Here is a 16,853-nt window from a genome sequence, read left to right as displayed (position 1 = left end):
TGATTTGACATTGTGAATGTTGATACTCCCTCCGTCTAGGTGAGTAAGTCATCTTAGGCTATGCACCATGACCAAGGAGGAGGGGAAAATGAGAGACATTAATGTTTATTTGCTAATTAAATAGTATTGCATGCAATGAACTAACCACTGCATGTCATGTTTGATAGTCTCAGGTCATTAAAAGCATGCACACCCTCATCTCTTATTGGTTGATATGTCAAGAAACAAGAAACGAGGTAGAAGTTAATGCACCGCGCCTATGTGTTTTGGGATTATTTGGTTTTTGTAAGATGACTTACACACCTAGCTATTAGAGTACCACTACCTCCCTTCTAGTTTAAAGGGCTTGACACAAAAATTTCACCTACTCTTAGCAAGATAGTAGAGGCGGTGGAATAGTTTTTGAAGTCTGCAAAATTACTCAACTAATGCTGTCGTTCTTCACAAAAAAATGTGTTTACCAATGCATGCATGAACACTAGTTAGTCTAACCCCCATCTCTTCTTTAATTCTTTGCCACATCAGCATGTTTGCTATTCCCGTGTACCAGCTAAGATACCACCATGATGGCCAGCCTTAATCATCGCATGCAATAATTTAGTGCACCTTGAAATATGAACATGTGTGGGGCGTGTATGTTTTTAATGACTTGAGACTATACCTAGCCCGACATGCAATATGAATTATTATGCACCGTTCTCCAGACCTGTAGGAAGCCCGTTCGTCTCCAAATCTTTTCCTCTCCATGTGTGGAAACAATATGCGTGCCAAACTCTCCTTCTCCCTCAGGCGGTCCCACCACTCCACCCCGTGTGAAAAAATCTGCATGCATGACTCTCCTCCCCCCACGCTCGTCCAATCCGTTGTGACCAGCAATATTTCCACCCCTTCGCTCCCCCATAATTTCCTCCAACAAATATGCCCACGTAGCTTTTACTTAACTTCAGGTGCATTGGGTCACTGACATACGGGCCCAGCAGTGTACTGGCCCACATGTCAGTGATGCAACTGGACCTGCAGTTAAGTTAGTGCAGCTCAGTTCATATCTTACGTAGGTGTGCCATTGCTCGCTATAAATACTTCGCCTCCCACGACATCGCTATCTCCTCCCCCTCACGTTCACGTTCATCGCTATCTCCTCCCCCTCCCTCTCACGTCAACCACCATGGTGTTGGGGAACGTAGTAATTTCAAAAAAATTCCTACGCACACGCAAGATCATGGTGATGGCATAGCAACGAGAGGGGAGAGTGTTGTCCACGTACCCTCGTAGACCGTAAGCGGAAGCGTTATGACAACGCGGTTGATGTAGTCGTACGTCTTCACGATTCGACCGATCCAAGCACCGAACGTACGGTACCTCCGTGTTCAGCACACGTTCAGCTCGATGACGTTCCCCGGGCTCCAATCCAGCTAAGCGTCGGGGATGAGTTCCGTCAGCACGACGGCATGGTGACGATGATGATGTTCTACCGGCGCAGGGCTTCGCCTAAACTCCGCGACAATATGACCGAGGTGGAATATGGTGGAGGGGGGAACCGCACACGGCTAAGGAACGATCCGTAGATCAACTTGTGTTCTTCTGCCTAGAGGTGCCCCCCTGCCCCCGTATACAAAGGAGCAAGGGGGGAGGGGGCGGCCGGCCTAGGAGGGGCGCGCCAAGGGGAGTCCTACTCCCACCGGGAGTAGGACTCCCTCCTTCCTTGTTGGAGTAGGAGAAGGGGGGAAAGAGTGGGAGAGGAGGAAGGAAAGGGGGGCGCACCCCTTGTCCAGTTCGGACCAGAGGGGGGCTGCGTGCCTCCTTCCTTTCGGCCTCTCTCCTCTATTCCCGTATGGCCCAATAAGGCCCATATCCTCCCCGGCGAATTCCCGTAACTCTCCGGTACTCCGAAAAATACCCGAATCACTCGGAACCTTTCCGAACTCCGAATATAGTCGTCCAATATATCGATCTTTACGTCTCGACCATTTCAAGACTCCTCGTCATGTCCCCGATCTCATCGGGGACTCCGAACTCCTTCGGTACATCAAAACTCATAAACTCATAATATAACTGTCATCGAAACCTTAAGCGTGCGGACCCTACGGGTTCGAGAACTATGTAGACATGACCGAAACACGTTTCCGGTCAATAATCAATAGCGGAACCTGGATGTTCATATTGGTTCCTACATATTCTACGAAGATCTTTATCGGTCAAACCGCATAACAACAACGTTGTTCCCTTTGTCATCGATATGTTACTTGCCCGAGATTCGATCGTCGGTATCCAATACCTAGTTCAATCTCGTTACCGGAAAGTCTCTTTACTCGTTCCGTAATACATCATCCCACAACTAACTCATTAGTTGCAATGCTTGCAAGGCTTTAAGTGATGTGTATTACCGAGAGGGCCCAGAGATACCTCTCTGACAATCGGAGTGACAAAACCTAATCTCGAAATACGCCAACCCGACATGTACCTTCGGAGACACATGTAGAGCACCTTTATAATCACCCAGTTACGTTGTGACGTTTGGTAGCACACAAAGTGTTCCTCTGGTAAACAGGAGTTGCATAATCTCATAGTCATAGGAACATGTATAAGTCATGAAGAAAGCATTAGCAACATACTAAACGATCGTGTGCTAAGCTAACGGAATGGGTCAAGTCAATCACATCATTCTCCTAATGATGTGATCCCGTTAATCAAATGACAACTCTTTTGTCCATGGCTAGGAAACTTAACCATCTTTGATTCACGAGCTAGTCAAGTAGAGGCATACTAGTGACACTATGTTTGTCTATGTATTCACACATGTATTATGTTTCCGGTTAATACAATTCTAGCATGAATAATAAACGTTTATCATGAAATAAGGAAATAAATAATAACTTTATTATTGCCTCTAGGGCATATTTCCTTCACATGGCATCTCCCCTCCCAAGCCCTAGGAGCCCCTCGCTGCACCGCGCGGACGGTCACGCGTCGCCTTTCTGTTCCTCGCCGCCGCTAGTTGAGGAGGATGCGTTGGCGTTCCGCTCCTCGCCGCCACTAGTCGAGGAGGACGCGTCGGCGTTCCGCTCCTCGCCGCGACACGATGGGTCGCCGTTCCGTTCCTCGCCGCCACTAGTCGAGGAGGACGTGTCAGCGTTCCGCTCCTCGCCGCGAAGCGTCGAGGTGGACGCGTCGGCGTTCTCAATCTCGCCGGCACGCGCGTCGGAGGACGCGTCGGCTCCCTGCTACGAGGAGAACGCCATGCCGCCCGCCGAGCCCCCCAGCCTTGAGGAGCTTTGGAAAGAAATGGATGTCGCCTTGTGGGAGGCTTTGCCTCCAGCAGAGCGTGCCAAAATAGAGGCGGAGAAGAAGGCCGAGGAAGAGAAGCTCACCGCACAACAAGCTTTTCGGGAGATCTATGTCGCGTCCGAGAGAGTCAAGCAATTGGTTCTTTGGTAGAAGGCTTGTGCGAGGGCCGTGAGGGTGGCGGAGGACGCCCGTGCCGACGCCCTGAGTGCAGTCGGGCTCAAGCGCCTCATCTACGCTTGGCGCTACGTGGACCGGGTGCACGCTTCCAGCCAGGAGGAGTACCTATCAGCGCCGGATCACCACACCGGTGAGATCGCGCTCGCCCCCCGGCAAGCTGCCAATCATCACCTCACGAGTTGCGAGTCTGAGGAAGAGTCGTTGCGTCGGCGCGCTGGGAAACGGCCACGCACCAAGGCACTCGTGGCGCGCCGCAAGCGCTCCTGCGAGTGCCGTGGCTTTTAGGAGGAGTATAATTTTTGTTTCGTAAGGCGATCTCATTACTTTTGGGACGCAAATGATAAATCCTGAACGTTCAGGAATTTTTAGCGTCCTTAGTTACGTATGTAAAAGGGAAAGTTTGGAAACGTTGTGTATTATTACACATTTTGCAAGTACGTGCATATAGCACAAACTTTACTATATACTATCGGACTACACGTCTCTCTCGATATATGCTTGCAGACTGTGCTACTCCCTCCGTCCAGGTCAATAAGTCATCTTTGGTTGTGCACGGTGACCAAGAAGGAGGGAAGACTTGTACACCTAGACGGAGGGAGTACTACTATTACTTATGTACGTGCAAATGCATGTTTGAACATTACGACGCGGTTTTTGTAAAAGTGAAAAAACAACACTAGTCAAGCTTGTGAAACGATTCAATGCAAAACAAATGCAAAAATGCTCGTTTGATTGTTTACTTATAGCTTCCTTCTCTGTGGTTATTTCTCTGTGCACCGTGACCAAGGAGGAGGAGAAAATGAGAAACGTTAATGTTTATTTGCTAATTAATAGTATTGCATGCAATGAACTAACCACTGCATGTCGTGTTTGATATCTCAAGTCATTAAAAGCATGCACACTCTTTATCTATTATTGGTTGATATGTCAAGAAACAAGAAACGAGGTAGAAGTTAATGCACCGCTGATGACCCACAAGTATAGGGGATCTATCTTAGTCCTTTCGATAAGTAAGAGTGTCGAACCCAACGAGGAGTAGAAGGAAATGATAAGCGGTTTTCAGCAAGGTATTCTCTGCAAGTACTGAAATAAGTGGTAACAGATAGTTTTGTGATAAGATAAATGGTAACGAGCAACAAGTAACAAAAGTAAATAAAGTGCAGCAAGGTGGCCCAATCCTTTTTGTAGTAAAGGACAAGCCTGGACAAACTCTTATAATCGGAAAAGCGCTCCCGAGGACACATGGGAATTTCATCAAGCTAGTTTTTATCACGCTCATATGATTCACGTTCGGTACTTTGATAATTTGATATGTGGGTGGACCGGTGCTTGGGTACTTCCCTTACTTGGACAAGCATCCCACTTATGATTAACCTCTATTGCAAGCATCCGCAACTACAAAAAAAGTATTAAGGTAAACCTAACCATAGCATGAAACATATGGATCCAAATCAGCCCCTTACGAAGCAACGCATAAACTAGGGTTTAAGCTTCTATCACTCTAGCAACCCATCATCTACTTATTACTTCCCAATGCCTTCCTCTAGGCCCAAATAATGGAGAAGTGTTATGTAGTCGACGTTCACATAACACCACTAGAGGTTAGACAACATACATCTTATCAAAATATCGAACGAATACCAAATTCACATGACTACTAATAGCAAGACTTCTCCCTTGTCCTCAGGAACAAACGTAACTACTCACAAAGCATATTCATGTTCATAATCAGAGGGGATATAATGTGCATAAAGGATCTGAACATATGATCTTCCACCAAATAAACCAACTAGCATCAACTACAAGGAGTAATCAACACTACTAGCAACCTACTAGCACCAATCCCGGACTTGGAGACAAGAATTGGATACAAGAGATGAACTAGGGTTTGGAGATGAGATGGTGCTGGTGAAGATGTTGATGGATATTGCCCTCTCCCGATGAGAGGAGCATTGGTGATGATGATGGCAATGATTTCCCCCTCCCGGAGGGAAGTGTCCCCGGCAGAACAGCGCTGCCGGAGCCCTAGATTGGTTCCGCCAAGGTTCCGCCTCGTGGCGGCGGAGTCTCGTCCCGAAAGGTTGCTTATTATTTTTTTCTCATCGAAAGACTTCATATAGGAGAAGATGGGCGTCGGAGAGCCACCAGGGGGCCCACAAGGTAGGGGGGCGCGCCCAGGGGGGAGGGGCGCCCCCCACCCTTGTGAGCAGGGTGTGGGCCCCCTGGCCTTCATCTTTGGCGACGATTTTTCTTTCTTTATTTTAAGATATTCCGTGGAATTTCAGCACTTTTGGAGTTGCGCAGAATAGGTCTCCAATATTTGCTCCTTCTCTAGCCAAAATTCCAGCTGCAGGCATTCCCCCTCTTCATGGTAAACCTTGTAAAATAAGAGAGAATATCCCTAAGTATTGTGTCATATCGTGAAATAACATCCCATAATGGACGTATAAAAGCATGATGCAAAATGGACGTATCAACTCCCCCAAGCTTAGACCTCTCTTGTCCTCAAGTGAAAAGCCGATAACAATAAATATGTCCTCATGTTTAGAAGTAGCGGCGTCGATAAAAATAAAATACGGACATGAAGGCATCATGATTATTTTCATAACAGCAACATATATAGATTTGTCATATGATTACTTATGTTAAAGTGATGATCTTTTCACAAAGCCAAAGTATGAATCATAAACCTTATTGAGCACCAACAATTTATACCCTCAGTCATTGAAGCAATTGCAATTTATCATAAGATCGGAAAGAGTCTATGTGAGAGCTTAAAAGCAAGTCCACATACTCAACTATCACTTAGTCCTTCATAATTGCTAACACTCACGCGATACTTGTGGTTACGGAGTTTTAATCGGACACAGAGAAAGATAGGGGCTTATAGTTTTGCCCCACAACCTTTTACCTCAAGGTTAATGTCAACAATAATAATTCACGCTCCCCCACATCCAATTAGATATATGTATCATGTTCTTTACAACATGCTAAGCTTACCAAAGGATAAAATGAAAAAGGAAAGGTGAAGATCACCATGACTCTTGCATAAGGTAGAGGATAATAATAAAAGATAGGCCCTTCGCAGAGGGAAGCAGAGGTTGCCATGCACTTTTATGGTTGGATGCACAAAATCTTAATGCAAAAGAACGTCACTTTATATTGCCCCTTGTATGTGAACCTTTATTATGCAGTCCGTCGCTTTTATTGCGTCCACAACAAGTTCGTACAAAGCTTATTTCTCTGCACTAATAAGTCATGCATATTTAAAGAGCAATTTTTATTGCTTGCACCGATGACAACTTACTTGAATGATCTTACTCAATCCATAGGTAGATATGGTGGACTCTCATGGCTAAACTGGTTTAAGGGTATTTGGAAGCACAAGTAGTATCTCTACTTGGTGCTGAGAATTTGGCTAGCATGAGGGGGAAAGGCAAGCTCAACACGGTAGAGGATCCATGACAACATACTTTATCTCGGATGTAAGAAAACATAACTCATTATGTTGTCTTCCTTGTCCAACCTCAACTCTTTAGCATGTCATATTTTAATGAGTGCTCCCAATCATAAAAGATGTCAATGATAATATATCTATATGTGAAACCTCTCTTTCCTTATTACTTCCTATTAATTGCAACGATGACCAAAGCTATATTTGCCAACTCCCAACAACTTTTAATCATCATACTCTTTCTATGTGAAGTCATTACTTTCAACAAGATCAATATGAACTCTTTGATTCTTTTTATTCCTTTTTTTTCTAATCACCCAAGATCATGGCAAAGTAATCAAGCCCTTGACTCAACACTAATCTTTATTATATATAGCTCACGGACTCGATTGCATAGAGGGGTCATAGAGCAAAACTCAAAACTAGATCGTGCCATGACTTTATTCTACTAAATCAAGATACTACTAATAGGATCGAACTAAGAAAAACGGTAAAGATAGGAGTTGTGATGGTGATACGATACCGGGGCACCTCCCCCAAGCTTGGCAGTTGCCAAGGGGAGTGCCCATACCCATGTGATTATGTCTCCTTCTTTGTTGTTGGCGGTGGAGGTGTTGTTGATGATGCAAGCTTGTCGTCCACCTTCCATGGCATAGGCTCACCCTCATAGAAGGATGATCGAGTCTCCGGAATCCTCCGATCTGCAATAGAAACAACTCGAAACAAAAACAGAGGATATTTGCGTGATACGGTCGTCAAAACCTTATGGATAATATATAATGAATTTTTACTGACCAAAATATGTATCGTGTAAGAAAACGGAGTCCGGAGGGCACACGAGGTGCTCACGAGGTAGGGGGCGCGCCCAAGGGGGTAGGGCGCGCCCTCCACCCTCGTGGAGGCCTCGTGTCCTCCCCGGACTGCTACTTATTTTTCTATTTTTCTAAATATTCCAAAACGGAAAAATATTGCTTTAAAAATTGTTTTGGGGTCGGTTTACTTACCGTACCACATACCTATTCCTTTTTGGAGTCTGGAACGTTCTGGAAAGTGTCCTTATGTATTCCTCCGGGGTTACGGTTTTCAATAATATTGGTTTCAATATTTATGGGATTACCTGAGATATAATGTTTGATTCTTTGACCGTTTACCACCTTCGGGTTTGTGCCTGCGAAGTTGTTGATTTTTATGGCACCGGAATGATAGACCTCCTCGATAACGTAAGGACCTTCCCATTTGGAGAGAAGTTTTCCTGCAAAAAATCTTAAACGAGAGTTGTATAGTAATACATAATGACCTACATTAAACTCACGCTTTTGTATAGTTTTGTCATGCCACCTTTTAACTTTTTCTTTAAACAGCTTGGCATTTTCATAAGCTTGGGTTCTCCATTCATCAAGTGAGCTAATATCAAACAACCTCTTCTCACCGGCAAGTTTGAAGTCATAATTGAGCTCTTTGATAGCCCAATATGCCTTATGTTCTAGTTCAAGAGGTAAATGACATGCTTTTCCATAAACCATTTTATACGGAGACATACCCATAGGATTTTTGTACGCAGTTCTATAGGCCCATAATGCATCATTCAGTTTTTTGGACCAATTCTTTCTAGACCTATTGACAGTCTTTTGCAAAATTAATTTGAGCTCTCTATTGCTCAATTGTACCTGACCACTAGACTGCGGGTGATAAGGAGATGCAATTCTATGATTAACATCGTATTTAGCAAGCATCTTACGGAAAGCACCATGAATAAAGTGTGAACCACCATCAGTCATTAAGTATCTAGGGACTACAAACCTTGGAAAAATAACTTCCTTAAGCATCTTAATAGAAGGGTTATGATCAGCACTACTAGTTGGAATAGCTTCTGCCCACTTAGTAACGTAATCAACAACAACTAAAATATGTGTATATCCATTAGAGGCAGGAAAAGGTCCCATATAATCAAAGCCCCAAACATCAAATGGTTCGATAACAAGTGAATAATTCATAGGCATTTCTTGACGTCTACTGATATTACCAATTCTTTGACATTCATCGCAAGATAAAACAAACTTACGGGCATCCTTGAAGAGAGCAGGCCAATAAAAACCAGATTGCAATACCTTATGTGCAGTTCTATCTCCAGCGTGGTGTCCTCCATAATCTTCGGAGTGACACTTGTGTAGGATCTGTTCCTGTTCATGCTCAGGTACACAACGTCTAATAACACCATCTACTCCTTCTTTATAAAGATGTGGGTCATCCCAAAAGTAATGCCTTAAATCATAAAAGAACTTTTTCTTTTGTTGGTATGTGAAGCTAGGTGGTATAAATTTAGCAACAATATAATTAGCATAATCAGCATACCACGAAGTGCTACGAGAAGTACTTATGACATTTAATTGCTCATCAGGAAAGCTATCATCAATAGGTAGTGGGTCATCAAGAACATTCTCTAACCTAGATAAGTTATCTGCAACGGGGTTCTCAGCTCCTTTTCTATCAACAATATGTAAATCAAATTCTTGAAGCAAGAGAACCCATCTAATGAGTCTAGGTTTTGCATCTTTCTTTTCCATAAGATATTTAATAGCAACATGATCTGTATGAATAGTTACTCTAGAATCAACAATATAGGGTCTAAATTTATCACAAGCAAATACAACCGCTAAAAGTTCCTTTGTGGTAGTAGCATAATTTCTTTGAGCATTGTCTAGAGTCTTACTAGCATAATGGATAACATTTAATTTCTTATCAACTCTTTGCCCTAGAACAGCAGCTACAGCGTAATCACTAGCATCACACATAATTTCAAAGGGTAAATTCCAATCAGGCGGCTGAACAATAGGTGCAGAGACTAATGCTTTCTTAAGTATTTCAAATGCTTCTACACAATCATCATCAAAGACAAATGGTACATCTTTTTGTAATAAATTAGTCAGAGGACGAGAGATTTTTGAGAAGTCCTTAATGAACCTCCTATAAAATCCAGCGTGACCAAGGAAACTTCTTATGCCTTTGATGTCCTTGGGACATGGCATCTTTTCAATAGCATCAACCTTGGCTTTATCAACTTCAATACTTCTTTCAGAAACTTTGTGCCCCAAGACAATACCTTCATTAACCATAAAGTGGCACTTTTCCCAATTCAAGACAAGATTAGTTTCTTCACATCTCTGCAAAACTCGATCAAGATTGCTCAAGCAATCGTCAAAAGAGGAACCATAGACGGAAAAGTCGTCCATGAAAACCTCATAAATCTTTTCACAAAAGTTAGAGAATATAGCCATCATGCATCTTTGAAAGGTAGCAGGTGCATTACATAAACCAAAAGGCATACATCTATAAGCAAAAGTACCAAAAGGGCATGTAAAAGTAGTCTTTGATTGATCTTTAGCCAACACAGGTATTTGAGAAAAACCGAAATAACCATCTAGAAAGCAATAGTGTGTATGTTTGCATAATCTTTCTAGCATTTGATCAATAAAAGGCAAGGGGTAATGATCTTTCTTAGTAGCTTTATTCAATTTGCGGAAATCAATTACCATCCTATAACCTGTGATAATTCTTTGCGGGATCAATTCATCTTTATCATTAGGGACAACAGTAATACCTCCCTTCTTAGGGACACAATGGACAGGACTTACCCACCGACTATCAGCAACGGGATAAATTATACCTGCCTCCAGAAGCTTGAGTATTTCCTTTCTTACCACTTCTTTCATTTTAGGATTCAAACGTCGTTGAGGATCACAAACTGGTTTGGCATCAGCTTCCAAATTTATTTTATGTTGACATAGAGTGGGACTGATGCCCTTAGGATCATCCAGAGTATATCCAATAGCGGCACGGTGTTTTTTCAGAGTTTTCAATAATCTTTCTTCTTCATGCTCTGAAAGGTTAGCACTAATAATAATAGGATATATTTTCTTTTCATCAAGATAAACATACTTAAGATTATCGGGCAATGGTTTAAGCTCAAACACGGGATCACCCTTGGGTGGAGGAGGATCCCCTAGGATTTCAATAGGCAAATTGTGTTTCAGAATAGGTTCTTGTTTAAAGAATACTTCATCTATTTCCCTTCTTTCATTCATGAACATCTCATTTTCATGGTCTAGCAAATAATGTTCTAAAGGATCACTACGAGGTACAGCAATAGAAGCAAGACCAATAATTTCATCCTTACTAGGCAATTCTTCCTCACGATGTTGTTTACTAAATTTAGAGAAATTAAACTCATGGACCATATCTTCCCAACCAACAGTAACAACATTCTTTTTGCAATCAATCGTAGCATTAACGGTACGCAAGAAGGGTCTACCAAATATAATGGGACAAAAGCTATCTTGTGGAGAACCAAGAACAAGAAAATCAGCGGGATATTTGGTTTTCCCACACAAGACTTCAACATCTCTAACAATTCCCATTGCAGATATAGTATCTCTATTTGCTAGTTTAATTGTAACACCGATATCTTCTAACTCAGCAGGTGGAATCTCATGCATAATTTCTTTGTATAAGTCAATGGGTATAACACTAGCACTAGCACCCATATCACATAAGCCATGATAACAATTATCTCCTATTTTAACAGAAATAACAGGCACGCCTACCACATGTCTATGTTTATCTCTATCACAGGGTTTAGCAATTCTAGCAGTTTCACCAGTGAATTGAATAACATGCCCATCAATATTATCAGACAAGAGATCTTTAACAATAGCAATATTGGGTTCTACTTTGACTTGCTCAGGAGGTGTATAAGTCCTAGTATTGCTTTTACGAACAACAGTTTAAGCTTTGGCATGATCCTTCATTCTAACAGGGAAAGGGGGTTTCTCAACATAAGTAGTAGGAACAATAGGATCATTATAAGTGACAATCTTTTCTTCAACTTTAATAGGTGCAGCTACTTTTACTTCTATGGGAGGATGATATTTAAACCACTTCTCCTTGGGGAGATCAACATAAGTAGCAAAAGATTCACAGAAAGAAGCTACTATCTCAGAGTCAAGTCCATATTTAGTGCTAAACTTGCGGAAAATATCGGTATCCATAAAAGATTTAACACAATCAAACTTAGGTTTCATACCTAACTCCTTACCTTCGTCGAGGTCCCAATCTTCAGAGTTGCGTTTAATTCTATCCAATAAATTCCATCCAAATTCAATAGACTTCATCATAAAAGAGCCAGCACAAGAAGTGTCGAGCATGGTTTGATTATTATGAGAAAGCCGAGCATAAAAATTCTGGAGAATTGTCAATTTTGAGAGCTCATGATTGGGGCATGAATATAACATTGATTTAAGCCTCCCCCAAGCTTGAGCGATGCTTTCTCCTTCGCGAGGCCAAAAATTATATATATAATTACGATCACGATGAACAAGATGCATAGGGTAATACTTTTGATGAAATTTCAATTTCACTCTTTTATAGTTCCATGATCTTGTATCATCACATAGCCTATACCATGTCGATGCGTCTCCCTCCAAAGATAAAGGGAAAGCCTTCTTCTTAACAACATCATCGGGTATACCTTCAAGCTTAAATAATCCACAAATATCATCCAAATAGCGTAGATGCTCGTCAGGATGCTTTGTTCTATCTCCTGTAAAAGTATTAGCCAACAGTTTTTCCATAATACCCGAAGGAAATTCAAAAGGAGTTTCATTTTCAATAGGTTCAGTAGGTTGAGGAGCAACTCTTTGCTCTACTAGACGGGGTGAAGATACCCCGAACAAGCCCCTCAGAGATTCACTTTCCATAGTAACAAGTGAAAGAAAATTTCAGCACACTATATAAGTTTTTCCTTACCAAATTCCACTTACCAAAGGCGCTACACTCCCCGACAACGGTGCCAGAAAAGAGTCTTGATGACCCACAAGTATAGGGGATCTATCGTAGTCCTTTCGGTAAGTAAGAGTGTCAAACCCAACGAGGAGCAGAAGGAAATGATAAGCGGTTTTCAGCAAGGTATTCTCTGCAAGTACTGAAATAAGTGGTAACAGATAGTTTTGTGATAAGATAAATGGTAATGAGCAACAAGTAACAAAAGTAAATAAAGTGCAGCAAGGTGGCCCAATCCTTTTTGTAGCAAAGGACAAGCCTGGACAAACTCTTATAATAGGAAAAGCGCTCCCGAGGACACATGGGAATATCATCAAGCTAGTTTTCATCACGCTCATATGATTCGCGTTCGGTACTTTGATAATTTGATATGTGGGTGGACCAGTGCTTGGGTACTGCCCTTACTTGGACAAGCATCCCACTTATGATTAACCTCTGTTGCAAGCATCCACAACTACAACAAAAGTATTAAGGTAAACCTAACCATAGCATGAAACATATGGATCCAAATCAGCCCCTTACGAAGCAATGCATAAACTAGGGTTTAAGCTTCTGTCACTCTAGCAACCCATCATCTACTTATTACTTCCCAATGCCTTCCTCTAGGCCCAAATAGTGGTGAAGTGTTCTGTAGTCGACGTTCACATAACACCACTAGAGGTTAGACAACATACATCTTATCAAAATATCGAACGAATACCAAATTCACATGACTACTAATAGCAAGACTTCTCCCTTGTCCTCAGGAACAAACGTAACTACTCACAAAGCATATTCATGTTCATAATCAGAGGGGATATAATGTGCATAAAGGATCTGAACATATGATCTTCCACCAAATAAACCAACTAGCATCAACTACAAGGAGTAATCAACACTACTAGCAACCTACTAGCACCAATCCCGGACTTGGAGACAAGAATTGGATACAAGAGATGAACTAGGGTTTGGAGATGAGATGGTGCTGGTGAAGATGTTGATGGAGATTGCCCTCTCCCGATGAGAGGAGCGTTGGTGATGATGATGACGATGATTTCCCCCTCCCGGAGGGAAGTGTCCCCGACAGAACAGCGCTGCCGGAGCCCTAGATTGGTTCCGCCAAGGTTCTGCCTCGTGGCGGCGGAGTCTCGTCCCGAAAGGTTGCTTATTTTTTTTTCTCATCAAAAGACTTCATATAGGAGAAGATGGGCGTCGGAGAGCCACCAGGGGGCCCACGAGGTAGGGGGGGCACGCCCAGGGGGGAGGGGCGTGCCCCCCACCCTCGTGAGCAGGGTGTGGGCCCCCTGGCCTTCATCTTTGGCGATGATTTTTCTTTATTTATTTTAAGATATTTCGTGGAGTTTCAGGACTTTTGGAGTTGCGCAGAATAGGTCTCCAATATTTGCTCCTTTTCGAGCCAGAATTCCAGCTGCTGGCATTCCCCCTCTTCATGGTAAACCTTGTAAAATAAGAGAGAATAGCCCTAAGTATTGTGACATATCGTGAAATAATAGCCCATAATGCGATAAATATCGATATAAAAGCATGATGCAAAATGGACGTATCAACTGCGCCTAAGTGTTTTCAGATTATTTGGTTTTTGTAAAATGACTTACACACCTAGATGCACCGCGCCTAAGTGTTTTGAGGAACATTTTATCAGTTAAATCTTTGGTCAATATTTAGCACAAATTACAATGGTGAGGAATAAACTAGGACGGAGTAGTAGTTTAGAAGCCCAAATAAATGAGTGAGGCGCCTTATTGTTACTCTCTATTGTGACTAGTCTTGTGGGAAAAGCTGGGGAAGCCGCCAAAAGAACTGGCCCTAGGAGTAGTAGCTAGGGATCGAGCGTGGGAGATGAACCGGAGAAAGTAAATGCAGAGAGATGAAATGCAAAAAAGACAGTGGGATGTGATGGTTGCTTGTCCGTTTATTTTACTAGGCCATTTATTACTAGGAGTGGTTGGGTTTTGTGATATGACGGCTTTACTGCCGCGCCACGAGCGGGGTGAGACGTGAGACTCCCGTGCAGCACCGCCCTCTACACTTGTACTACATCGGTCGTTGTTTATTAGTCCCCCATTGAATTTGGCTCAAGATTTAACTGACAAAAGGTTAGTGCATGTCAAACAAAACTATATCATTGGATTCGTATTTGAGCATAGTTTTGAATGATATAATTTTAGGTGACATGCATCAGTATTTATCATACTATATATAATGTTAGTTCAATTTTTGGTCGTACTAATCTATAGTAGTAAGGTGCCCGTGCGTTGCACCGAAGAGTGAAATGCATTGATCGGGGAGTTGTTTATTTTGACAAAGGATGTGGGGGTCATCTCATGTGTAACGGGTATCGGTAGGTTTCTTCGGATATTATCTCATCTCTCGAGCTCACAAACATCCGGGTGAAATAGATAAAAAGGTATCTTTTCCAAACAAAAGCGTTCAACTGTTCAACCTGCATCCAAAACTTGTGAAGAAATAACACTTATTGTGCTTTGCAAGAAATGATCTTTAAGAATTAATTTTTGAGTATCGATTGTTATACATGTTGGCTACTGATGACATGGCACTTTCTTATTGTCAACAGTTGTCTATACTATTAAGTAATATTAACCATGCCCTTATACACCTAGATGGAGGGGTTAAATCAGGATGACTTGCAAGGGGGCAGAGGAGATGTAAGAAATGGTTCATCGTAAGTCTTTCATCAGTACTGTAGTAAAAATTCATACATGGAAGATTCTAGACTAAACCATAAACGAATACACTTTTATTCATGCACGATACTCCAATAGAGCAAGATCCTGCATGGAAGTCTCCACATGCTTAGACAACGGATTACATTGAGCGAAGACTAATGATCAACATTTAACTTGATAATGCATATATTTTTTAGAAGAACAGGGAGGCTCCTCCCCAGTTCCATTATCAAATGAAACCCAAAGTGTCTTACATCAGCTCACTGAGAGGAGCAGTTCAAAGGAAGGACTGCGGCGAAAGCCACTCAAGTTTAACGACAAGCTTATAGAATCAAAAGCAGAAAAGACACGGGCCATAAGCGCCCACACACACACTACATGTTTTCTAAGTGCACTTGATAATGCATATGTCCAGGTGAACCTCCTTGGAGTCCCCGTGCACCGAGTCAGCGGGTAAAGGATAGAACGGATGCCATGGGTTTTCCAAGTCCACATTGGCAGGATAGTCCAAGCTCCTCAGATTTCAAGTCTATCCGATGAGGCCGGTTTTGCCGCCCACGTGACCCGGAGGGGTAGTAACATTGACCTTGCACCCGTACATCTGCCTCGTGTCAGTGTCAGCGTCAGCGGCGACGCCCCTGACGCACGCTACAAAGACGGGGCGGTAGCCTGCGCGGGCCTCGCCGGTGCCCACGATCAAGAGGAAGACACTGCCGTCCTCCTCCGAGACTAGCAGGCGGCGGTGATCCTCCAGCGACTCTGGCATGGTGAACCGGTAGCACGTGTCGTACTTGATGTTCTCCGCCAAGGGACAGCAGTGACCACTTCATGCATCCGTGAGGTGATGCACCATGTCCGCCGGCGAGCAACAAAACGGCATCGGGCACTCATAGCAGTGGACGAAGGGCTCCTTGGAGGCATCGACCAGGCCGTCCATGAAACGGGAGTGGCTGTAGGGGACGTTGCGCCAGTTGAATATATGAGCAAGTTACTACGAGATTTAATCCGAATAAGCACAAAATAAATCATGACGGCTATAACAGAGATGAAACTAACCATGTGGACTAGCATAGTAGTAGGATACAGAGTAGAAACAGGAATTCTACCACGATTTTGAACAGGAAGGACAGAAACACATACGGTGCAACGGGAGCAGCACCATTGGCGTTGAGGTTGTCGCCCATGTCGTTGAGGAAGAGGTTGCCGAGGTTGGGGAAGAAGTCGTCGTCGGTGAAGTCGTGGCTGCCAGCAGCCGCGAGAGTGCGCTCCCCAGATTTCAACAGCGCCCGCCGAATGGAGCGCGGGAGGGAGTGGCTGTAGGGGACGTTGCGGCCGCCGAATGGAGCGCAGGAGTAGCACATGAAGCAGTAGATGGTGTCCTTACTATTACTCCCTAGTCTCTATCTATCTATATC

This window comes from Triticum dicoccoides, chromosome 5B (assembly GCF_002162155.2).
Source record: "Triticum dicoccoides isolate Atlit2015 ecotype Zavitan chromosome 5B, WEW_v2.0, whole genome shotgun sequence".
NCBI lineage: Eukaryota > Viridiplantae > Streptophyta > Magnoliopsida > Poales > Poaceae > Triticum > Triticum dicoccoides.
Note: the sequence above shows the minus strand (reverse complement) of the source record.